We start from the raw sequence: 12,377 nt of genomic DNA on the forward strand, positions 1-12,377 counted from the left end.
CTTTTCCTTCTACATCTTCCCTGTAGTTTTCTTGTAGATTTGATTGTTCCTTTTTTTAAAATCTTCTTTAATTACTGCTCATTGCTTTTGTTAGCTGTGTGATAAGTAATGCAACTTCATCAGCTTCATAGAAAGATTCCTCTTCTGTTCATCAGGTTAGGTTCATGTTGTAGATGCAGAATTTTATCAGACATCTTTCAGTCCCTAATGATGAAAAGAGTTCAGTTTTTTTTTCTAAAGAGCCTTGACTTTTCTACAAAGTCTTGCCTTTATGCTCAAGTCTTCTCAATCATTTTTACACTCTAAGGCAAGGAAGGAAGTAGAAGATCTGTTGAAATGCTACACCATCAAGATATTTCATTGTGCCTTGCATCCATCAATTACTTTATCATGTTTCTAAAAGAACATTTCAGCAAAACCAAAATGATGGGGCTGTAATAATAACCATCACTTCATTTGATAATAGGTTTCCCATAGACTCAACTGGCAGTTTGACAGTCCTCTGCATAGTTACTACACCCTGCTGATAAAACTGCTGTTGCCACAAATTAGTCTCAACAAAAACAAGTTCATCTCTATTCTGAATTTCAAATTTGACCTTGCTGGGTTTACAAGTTTAACCACCACATTGGGTACAAACATGTAGTACTAAAACCACGTATCTAAAAAAAAGAAATAATAATAATAAAAAATCCCAGCCTTTCTCTGTTACTGTCTTTTTATTCTCTCTATTCTATGATGAACTGCAGTATGGCTAAAAGTCAAATTCAACATTTTGTTAAAGTACATGAAAATTTTTCACTACTGCTTTTAAGACATATTTGTCTGGGCACAGAATTTCTGTCCTTAGCCCATCTGTGATGGAGATATCCTACCTCCTCATCACAGCAGTGTGGGGAACTGTAGTTTTACTAACAGCATATTCAGAGGGCTGGAATGCTAAAGGCCAAAAAAGAAAAAAAAATAACAATTAAGTCAGGCTCAGTTTAAAATCATGCCAAAATAGAGAAAGGAAATACTATAGGTAGAGTAAATACTGTATAAATGCAATTGTGAGCATAGGCCTGCACTGGTATCCTCATATGAAAATCGTCATTCATGATTATTTTCTCAGTAAATCTGTAAGCTTTACTCAAGTTCTGGTCTTGAGGAGAAAGGCAATGAAAAAATAACTCCAAAAGGCTGCATCCAAAAGGCAACAATGTATTTTTTGAATTAGCTATTCTTATGTATGTAGATTCAAAACATAATACAGAGAAGAACAAAAAATTGGGAAAACCACTTCTCATACTTGGGAAACCCCACTACTCACTAAATTATGCACTAACAAATTTTTTCATGTGCAGATGTGAAGATGGAGGGGGATCCACATCTTCGACCTTTTCTGAAAATCTCACAACTCTAGCTCTAGATCTGAAGCACACATTATTACTTCCCATGGGCTCAAACAAGCAAGGCCTATCATCTGATTTTAGGACCTATTCTGGAGAAGTAGGAAATATTAGCTTGAATTTTTCAAAAGACGGAATTAAGTATGAGCCTCCGACAATACGGTGAGTCTTCTAATGTCTTCATTTTTTGCATGAATTCTGGAAATGCATTGAGCATTTCAAAAGAAAGGGCACGTGTTTCTGTTTTGTGAGATCTGGACTGATAAATGTGCTGATAAATAACTTGCCTTTCTTGGAACTTAAAACCAGGCTTGTACCAGTGAGACACTGATCTGCAGAGCTTCAAGTCTGGAAAATCTGATGGAGTAACTTGTTTAAATGTCCTTGTAAACGTGTTGTGTTAGTGGATATGTTTTAGTGGGGAAATATTGGTGGTAGATGGAGGGCTGGACTGATCTTGAAGGTCTTTTCCAACCTTGGTGAGTCTGTAATTCTATAATTCTATGATAAAATTCTACTACCAATTCAGTCCTGATGTTAGGGTTGTGCTCAGATACGTAGCTGTGATTTTTGTTCACCTAAAATGCTTGCTGAGGAGCTCTTGGCTTACAGACAGGAAAGCAAATTGGAGAGTGGGAGGGCAGAGGCAATGCCCACCAATAGGTACAAGAACAGAGTATTTTTTTCTGGGAACACTAGGAGAAGGAATGATGGTAAGGTGCCTACAGTTTCTAGCTAGAGACAGGAATTGAATGGGTTATATTAAAAAGAAAATAATATGAATATTAACACAGGCAGAATACAGAAGAACAAAACACTAATAGAAATGTGTCTGGGAGAGCAAACATACAAGAAAAAAGTATATAGGGATAGTGTCTATTCTCAGTGGAGTTACAAGAAACTCAGTGGAACTGTAGGAGATATAAGCAGGATAAAAAGAAGAGAGACCCACAGAACAGAAGTGAGAAGTAAAAGTGTTTGGAAGAAGGATCTTGAATGTGGGGGACATTTCTAAAGAGATACAGGTCCAGGAAGTCTCTCCTCGTGCTCAGGGGGTGTTTTCAAGTTGGCAGAGCATTTCTAATTTCCCTTAGTGCTGCTGAAAATCTCCCAAGCTTAGCTTCATGAAAACAAAAGGAAAATCCCTGATTTACTTTGCAACAACAATGCCCTCTCGAACTCTCAGTGACAAGTATTAATGAGCAATCCTGCAGGATCTGAGCTGTAGCAATATGATGGCATTCTCTACTATCGACCTTCTGTTTTCAATCAAGACCCATCTGAATGATTTCTGTTTTGTCAGCCATCAAGGCTTGCTGTCCAGTATGTGTAGTGCACAGTCAGCTGCAGAAGGGAAAATGCATAGCAGGGGCAGATGGGGAACCAAGCTCATTGTGGGTGGATTTGTGTGCAAGAACATCTGTGAGTTCTGAGGGCTAGTCTGCAGCATTTGTTTGTTGATTTATAACTGAGGTGCTTAGGGCTCTGGATTAACTTTTTAATGTTTATTCCAATTGAGAGGAAAAAAAAGAGAGAAAGAGAGAAAGAGAGAAAGAGAGAAAGAGAGAAAGAGAGAAAGAGAGAAAGAGAGACAGACAGACAGACAGACAGACAGAAAGAAAGAAAGAAAGAAAGAAAGAAAGAAAGAAAGAAAGAAAGAAAGAAAGAAAGAAAGAAAGGAAGAAAGAAAGAAAGGAAGAAAGGAAGAAAGGAAGAAAGGAAGAAAGAAAGAAAGGAACCCCAGAAAATTAGGGTAACACTGTTGCATACAGAAATAAATGTGTGAGACAGAAAAGCTGCAATTAAAATTATTATAGTTGATCACATCCAGGCAAAGTCAGAATGTGACTTAATGTCCACATTAATCAATTGTTTGGATAGCTGTTATGTCTCACAAGTTCAGTCTGAGGATAAAGAATGTGTAAGGGTACATCATTGTCCTTTTGTCACAACCTTTAAGAAGAATGACATAATGAGCAGCTTTAAATACCTGAGGTTTTCTGGCCAACACTGTTACCCAAGAAGAACAGTGTCACAGTCAGTTTAGGTTTCCTTTTAAACAATGGCTTATGTCACAGGATAAAGTATTTGTCATTTGCAGTGGGAAAGCTAAAAATAGCAGTTTGTTAAGACTCAGGTCAGAGAAGGTCTTTCTTCTGTTAAATGTCCTGACTGTTCCTTCCTCTTTTCACCTCCCTTATGAGGGATGAAATCATGGACTATATTCCTAAAAAGGCTAAGGGACAATGAGAATTATCTGGTGTGGCTTTTTTGTGTGTTTTCTTTTCTTTTCTTTTTTTTTAAGAATATTTACTTATATATCCATTTGCATAAAAGCATGAAGGAAAAGATTATATTATTATACACTTATGTAGTCTAGGCATGCTTATGGTGCCCCTTGCAATAGCATATATATAATTCCATAAATTGCAAACTGCCTCAAAAAAGTAGTTTCATCATTCACTTTTCCTTTTAGCTAGTTTCTTACACATAAAAGTTATTCTAGTTCATTCCTTCTATATAAGGATTTTTTTTTTTTCAAATGCTTTGTTGAAACAGATACGAAATAAGATTACAAGCAAGCTTTATGTCTACAAACCAGTCCTGCCAGGTCATAAACACTGATGATTCCCACTGAAGTGGGATACCTGAGGAGGATACCTGAGGAAACTTTGAAGACACCCATCAGATCCTAAAGAGCCTACCCATGTCCTTGGGCATCTTTTGCAACCTCCAGTCATGTAGATAAATTCTGCTGAGATTACACTAATAGTGTACTTAAGGCTATAACTTGAGCTGTGGTGTTCTCCTTTTCATCAGTATTGGTAGAGTTTTCTTTGATCTGTGCTTATGCATTGCTTTCCATCTCAAAATCTCTAAACGCTTTTCAAATGTTAATGAATACTGCCCCTTCTACCCTAGGGAAACTGAGATGATGAGAAATTACAGGAGATACTTAAGTTCACAAATACAACCTACAACTAAGTTTAGAACAGCCCAGTAGGATTACTTATTCCCATACTGCTCAAGTAGTACAGGTATCTGTAGATAGAACTTCCTTTGCCATCAAAATTCTTTCCTGGTGAACAGAGACGTCTGGTGTTGATTGGAGGGGATATTTTGCTCTCTGTGAAGCTCCCTGGAATATGGAGCCTGTAATTACTACAGAGTGGGGTTGATAATCTTTCAAGAGTGATAAACTAGACCATAGTTTTCATTTTTAAATCGGTGGTTCATCATAACAAATGAAACCCAGCAGGACCTGTAAGAGGATAATGTCCACAGAAGCAAGATGAAACAGAACCACAGAATTACAAATTCATAGAATCATGGAGTCATAGAGGTTAGAAAGGACCTCTGGAGATCATCCAGTCCAACCCCCCTGCTCAGGTTCCCTATAAGAAAGTATCTATGTGAATTTTGAGTATTTCCACAGTAGGAGAGTCTGCACTGTTCCAGTGCTCAGTCACTCTCAAAGTTGTTTCTCCCATTTTAAGATGGAACTTCCTGTGTTCCAGTTTTTGCCCATTGCCTCTTGTCCAGTTACTGGGCACCACTGAAAAGAGCCTGGTTCCACCCACTTCACACCCACCATTTAGATATGTGTAAAGAGTCAACAAGATCCCTTTTCAGTCTTCAATTCTCCAGGTTGAACAGCCCCGGGTCTCTCAGCCTTTCCTCATGAAGGAGGTGCTCTGGACTCCTAATCATCATTTCAGCTCTTTGCTGGACTCTCTCCAGTAGTTCCCTGTCTTTCTTGTACTGGGAAGAACCAGTCAGCTGTGTGAATGAGGCAAGAGAAGCAGCTTCCGTAGACTTTGAAATCTGAGGAAGCTGGAATCACCTGCCTCACATAGACACTGACTTGAAGATGTCTTGGCTCCCAGGACCCAGATCTGCTCAAACTCAGCTCAAGCTCTGGTGCTCACACTACAATTAGCCACCGCTGGTATTGATAGCTTGAAAAGGGACTGCCAGCTGTGGTCACACAGTACATCTGACCAAATGGTTGAAAAAAAAAAACTAACTAGTATGAATTCCAGAAAATATAAGAAAAGAGCAGGCTTATCATTTGGTAAAATGTTCTGATACAGCCTTTTGCAGTATCTGGGTTTAAATTAGGGTTTAAATTAGGTCTTTTAGATGCATGATACCTGAAAATTGCTTACATTGAAAATAAGTGATAGATGAATATGGAAGAGTTGGTTGATATAGATTTCTATGTGGGAGAAAATAATTTAAATTTACTGTTTCATTTGGTTGAATCGTTGATGCTAGTTGCTTTCATGTATGTCAGACATAACTGGGCAGTTCTTTTATCACTGGCTCTAAGTTGAAGTGGTGAAACCAATTTCAAGCGGCAAAATCAAACTCTAATTATTTTCACAGAATTGTCTGGCTTATCAGCGAGCATTAAAGAGTTACTTAAAATTCACAGAACACATTTTCAAATGACTATTCAGTTTTTGAAAATGAATGGATGAAAGAACTGTGTGACTGTCTGTGCTGTGAACAAACAAATCTCCAAAATATTATTTCAAGCAATTCTAATAAAATGAAAATTGACCTAACATTTAAAGATATTTCCTTAGAAACAATTCATAAATAGAAAAAGAAAAAATATTTCAAACTCACTGCACAATGATATGCTCTTGAAATTCCCATTTATGTATCTTGCATATCACACCAATTCAGAATGCTGTGATGAAACACCATACCATGGAATATAACAAACTCAAGCCTATCTGTTTGTTTTTTTTTTTTACCCCAGTATAAGGAACAAGCAGTTGCAGTAAATAAGACAACAGCAATCTTTAAAAATAATACAAATACATTTCGATACTCATGCTGCAGAGTCTTAAATAAATTACTTGTACTTTAGAGAAGAGCTAAATTAAGTACAGAAAAAGAGTTTAACATGTTAAAGTGTCCACTGAATTTAAATGTCTTTGTTTTAAGCTATAAAACCAATCACATTTTAGGAAACCTGAAAATGAAGGCTATCCAAATCACATTTTTTTTCCTCTGTGTAATTTGCCACAGTGTCTGACTCCTGCAATGTGTCATTTTGTCTGAGGACAATTGAGTACCAGAGTTTCAAAGACCTTCAGGATATCCAAGAACTGTAGAATTAGACAGCACTTAATTTGGTTATGTCCAGAACTAATGCAAATTTGAAATGGAAAAGCAATCATATATGTGATACATTTTAAAAGTTTTGAAATTTGGAAATCCTTATATACAAACAGCTTTGAACTGCAAGCTCTATAGCTCTTAGAAGTACAAAGTAATTAAAAAAAGCAACTGTTTAACATGCTTAAAAAAAAAAAAAGATTTTTAGAAATAAGAAAAACAGAAAAACTGAAATTAAACTTATTTGAGATATATTTGACAATGTTGTTTAAACTTGACCACAATTATTAAAAATATATGGATAAATTACAAATTAATGTCTCTTGAATTACAAGAAAATAACTGGAACACAGATCTCTGATTTGCATTAAATGTTAGAGTCTGAAAGATGAAAGACCCTTGCAATCAGTCTTTTTTAGGTGGAAAATAATCAATTTCTCCTTTTACTTTAATATTGTTTTCATTATAGGTTATTTTTGAAATGACAGGAATTCCCTAAGAATGAGACTGCAAAAGTCTCTTTTTTTAGTAGTTCTATAGTTATCTGAAACAATAAGTATGAGTGAGGCAAATGTGTTTTGTTTAAGGTTAAATATTGCCAACTTTTTAATTATAGTGCCTTTTATGCACAAATAATCAAACGAAAATGTATTTCAGTACAAATTCAAAATTCCAGATTCATTATGAGAGGAGAAGATGTATGACAAAGAACTGGCCACATCTCCAATACGCTACTTCAGCCAATTATTTATCTGAAGGTTTTCAACTGCATATAGTGTTATTAAATGAATGCTATGAATTGCAGGTCACAATATGAGAGAATTCAAGCTTTTTATCACCCTAAGTATGGTGCAAGCTACTGAGCTTGTTAGGGAAGACTAGAAATGCAAGAGATGGATATCTGGAGAAAAATCATGACCCTAAGCATAAATAATAACCTTAATAAAAAGACATTCAGTAGAGATTAGAGAATTAAGAAAAGCTCTTAATAAAGTGTTATAAATCTAAAATCAAAATTGCACGTGGTCCCAGTGAGCAATGCTAAAAATCTTAGCGACTTTCTAAGCACATTTTTTTAAAATTGTGATTTGTAATTGAAGTGCAGGGAAAACATGACGACTTTGCAGCAGCAGCTTTTGCAGTCCGAGGAGGCCTTCTGGTGGTCGTAATAAAGAATGTTTCTTCCAGCAATAACATTTACATGCACCAAGTCAAAATTCACCTCCTGTATAGGCTACTATTAAGATGCAGTTGTTATTCAGACTCCCAGCTTTTGCAGTAACTGCATAAATTCATGCCTTCTTATGTCAATATAAGAGGTACAAAGCATTTATTATAAATCAGTATTGTGAAAACTTTGCTTAAATGAGACTATGTAAAACACTGTTTTAAATCACTAACACTTTGTGTTTTGTTTGAATAAGTAAATGTTAAAAAAAAAAAAACCTGGAAAAATCCTTCCAAGTCTATTTTACTTTTTATTATATATATTTATATTTTATTTAAAATGAAGACATTTTCTGGTATTCAAACCAAAAAGTATTAATTTCTAAAATATTTATTTTACTTAACGTGAGATTACATCACAGTGAGAAAGTTTGTCAGTGCCAGAGCTTCTGTTATAATAAATATTCCCAATTTGACACACTCCTTGAAATATACAAGAAACTTTTGAGTTTACTGATATTCATAATGCTTTCTAACATATAGCAAGCATTGGTGTTTCTGGATGAACAAAATATTTTCTATTCTTCATTCCTGTTTATACTGTGCCCTGAACTGTGAAGAGTGCTTCCCATTGACAGTGGACACTTGTTTCTAGTTTCTCAGTTGGTTTGTTAAACAGAGAACATTAGATTTTAGCTATAATTCATAACAGTATCATAGCAGTTTATTGAAAATGGAATTGCTTTCACTTCAAACTGCAAAGAAAACTTTTTCACATCTCACAGAATCACAGAATCACAGAATCACAGAATCACCCGGGTTGGAAGGGACCTCAAGGATCATGTAGTTCCAACCCCCCTGCCTAGCAGGGCCACCAAACATACACATTCAGATCAGGTTGCCCAGGACCCCATCCAACCTGGCCTTAAACACATCCAAGGACGGGGCATCCACAACCTCCCTGGGCAGCCCGTTCCAGGGCCTAACCACTCTCCTTGTACAGAACTTCCCCCTAACATCCAACCTAAATCTTCCCTCCTTCAACTTCGATCCATTTCCCCTAGTCCTGCTGTTGTCAGCCCTTTTGAAGAGTTTACTCCCCTCGTGGGTGTAGGTTCCCTTCAGGTATTGATAGGCTGCAATGAGGTCACCCCGCAGCCTTCTCTTCTCCAGGCTGAACAAGCCCAACTCCCTCAGCCTGTCCTCATAGGGGAGGTGCTCCAGCCCCCTGATCATCTTAGTCGCCCTCCTCTGGACCCTTTCCAAAATCTCAATGTCTTTCTTGTACTGAGGGCTCCACACCTGGACACAGTACTCCAGATGGGGCCTCACAAGAGCCGAGTAGAGAGGGACAATCACCTCCCTGTCCCTGCTGACCACCCCTCTCCTGATGGAGCCCAGGATCCCATTTGCCTTTCGAGCTGCCAGAGCGCACTGCTGGCTCATGTTCAGTCCCTCGTCCATCAGGACCCCCAGGTCCTTCTCTGCCGAGCTGCTCTCAAGGACCACTCCTCCCAGCCTGTACGGGTGCCTGGGGTTCTTCCGGCCCAAATGCAAAACCTTGCACTTTGCCGTGTTGAACCTCATTAGGTTCACCCGAGCCCAGCCCTCCAGCCTGTCGAGGTCCCTCTGAATGGCATCTCTTCCTTCCACCGTATCAACCGCACCACTCAGCTTGGTGTCGTCAGCAAACTTGCTGAGGGTGCACTCGATTCCCTCATCGATGTCATTAATAAAGATGTTAAAGAGCACCGGTCCCAAGACAGACCCTTGGGGGACACCACTTGTTACCGGCCTCCACCTGGACATGGAGCCATTGACCACCACCCTCTGTCTGCGGCCTTTCAACCAATTGCTTATCCATCGGGTCGTCCACCCATCAAATCCATTTCCCTCCAATTTGGAGATGAGGATGTGGTGGGGGACCATGTCAAAGGCCTTGCTCAGGTCCAGGTAAATGACATCGGTCGCCTTCCCTTCGTCCACCAATGCCGTCACTCCATCATAGAAGGCCACAAGATTAGTTAGGCATGACCTTCCTTGCAACCAGGGAAGCAGAGACCCAGAAACATCAGCTGTTGCCATGTCCAAGTAGCTGTCCCAGAAATGAGAGACATTCTCAGTAAGTCAGTGATGAGACTTTGGTAACAAGCAGAAATTATGTTCCATTTCAGGAAAAAAAAAAAAAAAAAAAAAAAAAAAAGAACTATGAAAGAGAAGCATACCTTAACTTTATGAATCCCGGAAAATTCACCATAAATTCTTAGTAGTTCTATAGAGTAATGCTGGAATTTTCTAAATACATATCACTGCGTGAAAAAAAGCCTTCAGGGGGATGTTATGATAACTCTAAAATAGTATGTAAAAAATATGATGTCAGCTTAAATTACCAGTTAGCCATACAGTAGTGTTGTTTGAGACCCAACACGTGTTTTCATTCGAGCTAGATATTTTTTTTTAAAGTAGATTCAAGACATTTTTCATCATTATTAATTACAACCAACAGATGGCAGTCCCTAGTCAAGTAGAAAATACATTCCCAGAGTCTAAGTGGAGTCACATGGAGACCAACTCAATCATTCTCAAAGACCAAAGAAAAGAAACAAGTTGTAAAATTGTCCTTGGTTGTCTGTTTTTGTATTTGTTTGTTTCTTTTTGCAGTCCCTGCTCAAGAGTGAAATCTGCCTTTTCATTGAGGCTTAGATTAGAGGGGACCATAAGAATCATTGAGTTCCAACCCCACTGCTGTGGGCAGGGCTGACAACCACTAGATCAGGCTGTCCAGGATCTTATCCTTTTCTTTACCTTCTGAACTTGAATTGCAGTCCTGTTGTAACTGTACATACACAGCCAATGTATGATTGGTCTTTCCTTCAAGTTTACCAAAAGGTTTGGTTCTGGCCTGTAATTCTGTTGATAATATGGTTAGTAATCTAAAAAAAGTCTTTTACTCTTTTAACAGGAGCCGATTTAATTTAAACAAATTAAAACAAAATGAAATGGTTTAGTGCAGACAAATAAGGTTCATTTTTATTGGAAACTGGCTATGTTATGTTGTGCCTGTATGGCACGTGCTTCAGTGTTGCCTTCTGGTGTGCAATTTTAGCAACTGGACACCTTTTGCTTCAGAAAATCCTTTTAAAGAAAAGGACATTCATTTATTTATATATATGCATAATAATGTACATAATTCATTATATATTAACAGTGTATACAAGTTGTTAGTAGACAAGTATCAAACTTGAGTACAGTCTTTCTTCTACATTTCTTTATTTTTCTGGAGCCTTTTCCAGGAACAAGTTGTTCTCTTAGGAGCAAATCTGAAGTTTCAACCTAAGCTACCGTTAGGATACCGTTAGCTGCTTATAGGAAAACTAGTATTGATTTGGGAAGAACGAGTAATAGACCTTAGTTTAAAAATGCTGATAAAAAATAGGTTCCAGGAACTTTGTGTTTCTCGTTTTTGCTCTAAAGATGCTTTGTTCTTGTTTGCATACAATGACAGAACTGCAACAGGGTTCAATTTTCTGAACAAAGTTTTTGAGAAGATACATGATTTGCAGTCATTTCTGCTCTATACGTAAAACACAGCATGCAGGCTGAGCAGACATTTCTTGTTAAACCACGAGAGGGAGTTAAAAGATGCAATGATTCACAGTGCATCCTAAAGATGCTATCGGCCAGTGATGAATAAGACTTTAAAAATTGAGAATAGGAAATGCTTTGCCTTTTGATTCAGGAAATAAAAAGAAAAAGAGAGAAATCTGAGATACATTCCAGCACTTTTTTCACATTGAGGTCTGTTACATTTTACATATATTTGTCTTTGAGCTTTCCTGATCTTTGCCTACCCTGGCAGATCACACAGAATTTATGGTTGTGAATATTTTGTTCTGACTTCACCTTGTCTTTATCCTCCAACTCATCTTCCTTTCCAGCACAACCTCCACTAACTTGATACAAAAAGTCTATTGCAAACCCAAATTCAGCCTTCCTCTATGTTTCAACTTGGCTTCTGGCTGGAAGCCAAACACAGAGCAGATCTTGATTCTCAGAAATACAGATTATTGTAACACACCCAGAAAAGATTCAGGCTAGCCAGCTCTCTGAACTGGGAGATTCACCAGCTGGTGCAAACAGACAGTGGGAATTTATTGATACCCAGCTGCCTAACATACTGGCCTATATATTATCTCTAAAAGATTATTGTTTTCCATGAATTGGATTATCATGTGCTCAGCAGTTCTTTCTTGGTAGTCACCCCAGGAACTGTGTAGTTCTCTGTAACCTCATTTTATTAAAGGTTCTTCCTATCAGTCAGAAAATGTTTTGACCTGTAAAAACTTGATGGAGTTATCTTTGATGGGGATTATAACAGAAACACAACAGCAACTTTCTTGCTGAGTTTAGCTCCAAGTGTTTCATTAACACTGGTTACATAAAACAGGAAGGCTGTGCATACACAGGCCTTGACCTTGGATTTATTCAAACAAAACATCACTTATATCCAGTCACAGTCTGTCCTTGAGGCACTTAAGTATTTTCAGACCTAGACAGGTGTTAGACTCAGCTTAAGCTTATAACAGTACCATCAACTTATACGTCCCAAGTTGGTCTAAGGCTTTACTGAGAGGCTGCAGAAACTTTCTGTTGAGTTTCCCTGTCCCACTTCTTTCTCTGATACTC

Source organism: Centrocercus urophasianus, unplaced genomic scaffold (genome assembly GCF_019232065.1).
Source record: "Centrocercus urophasianus isolate 14NV4802_14NV808 unplaced genomic scaffold, USGS_Curo_1.0 seq_15, whole genome shotgun sequence".
In the NCBI taxonomy this organism is placed as follows: domain Eukaryota; kingdom Metazoa; phylum Chordata; class Aves; order Galliformes; family Phasianidae; genus Centrocercus; species Centrocercus urophasianus.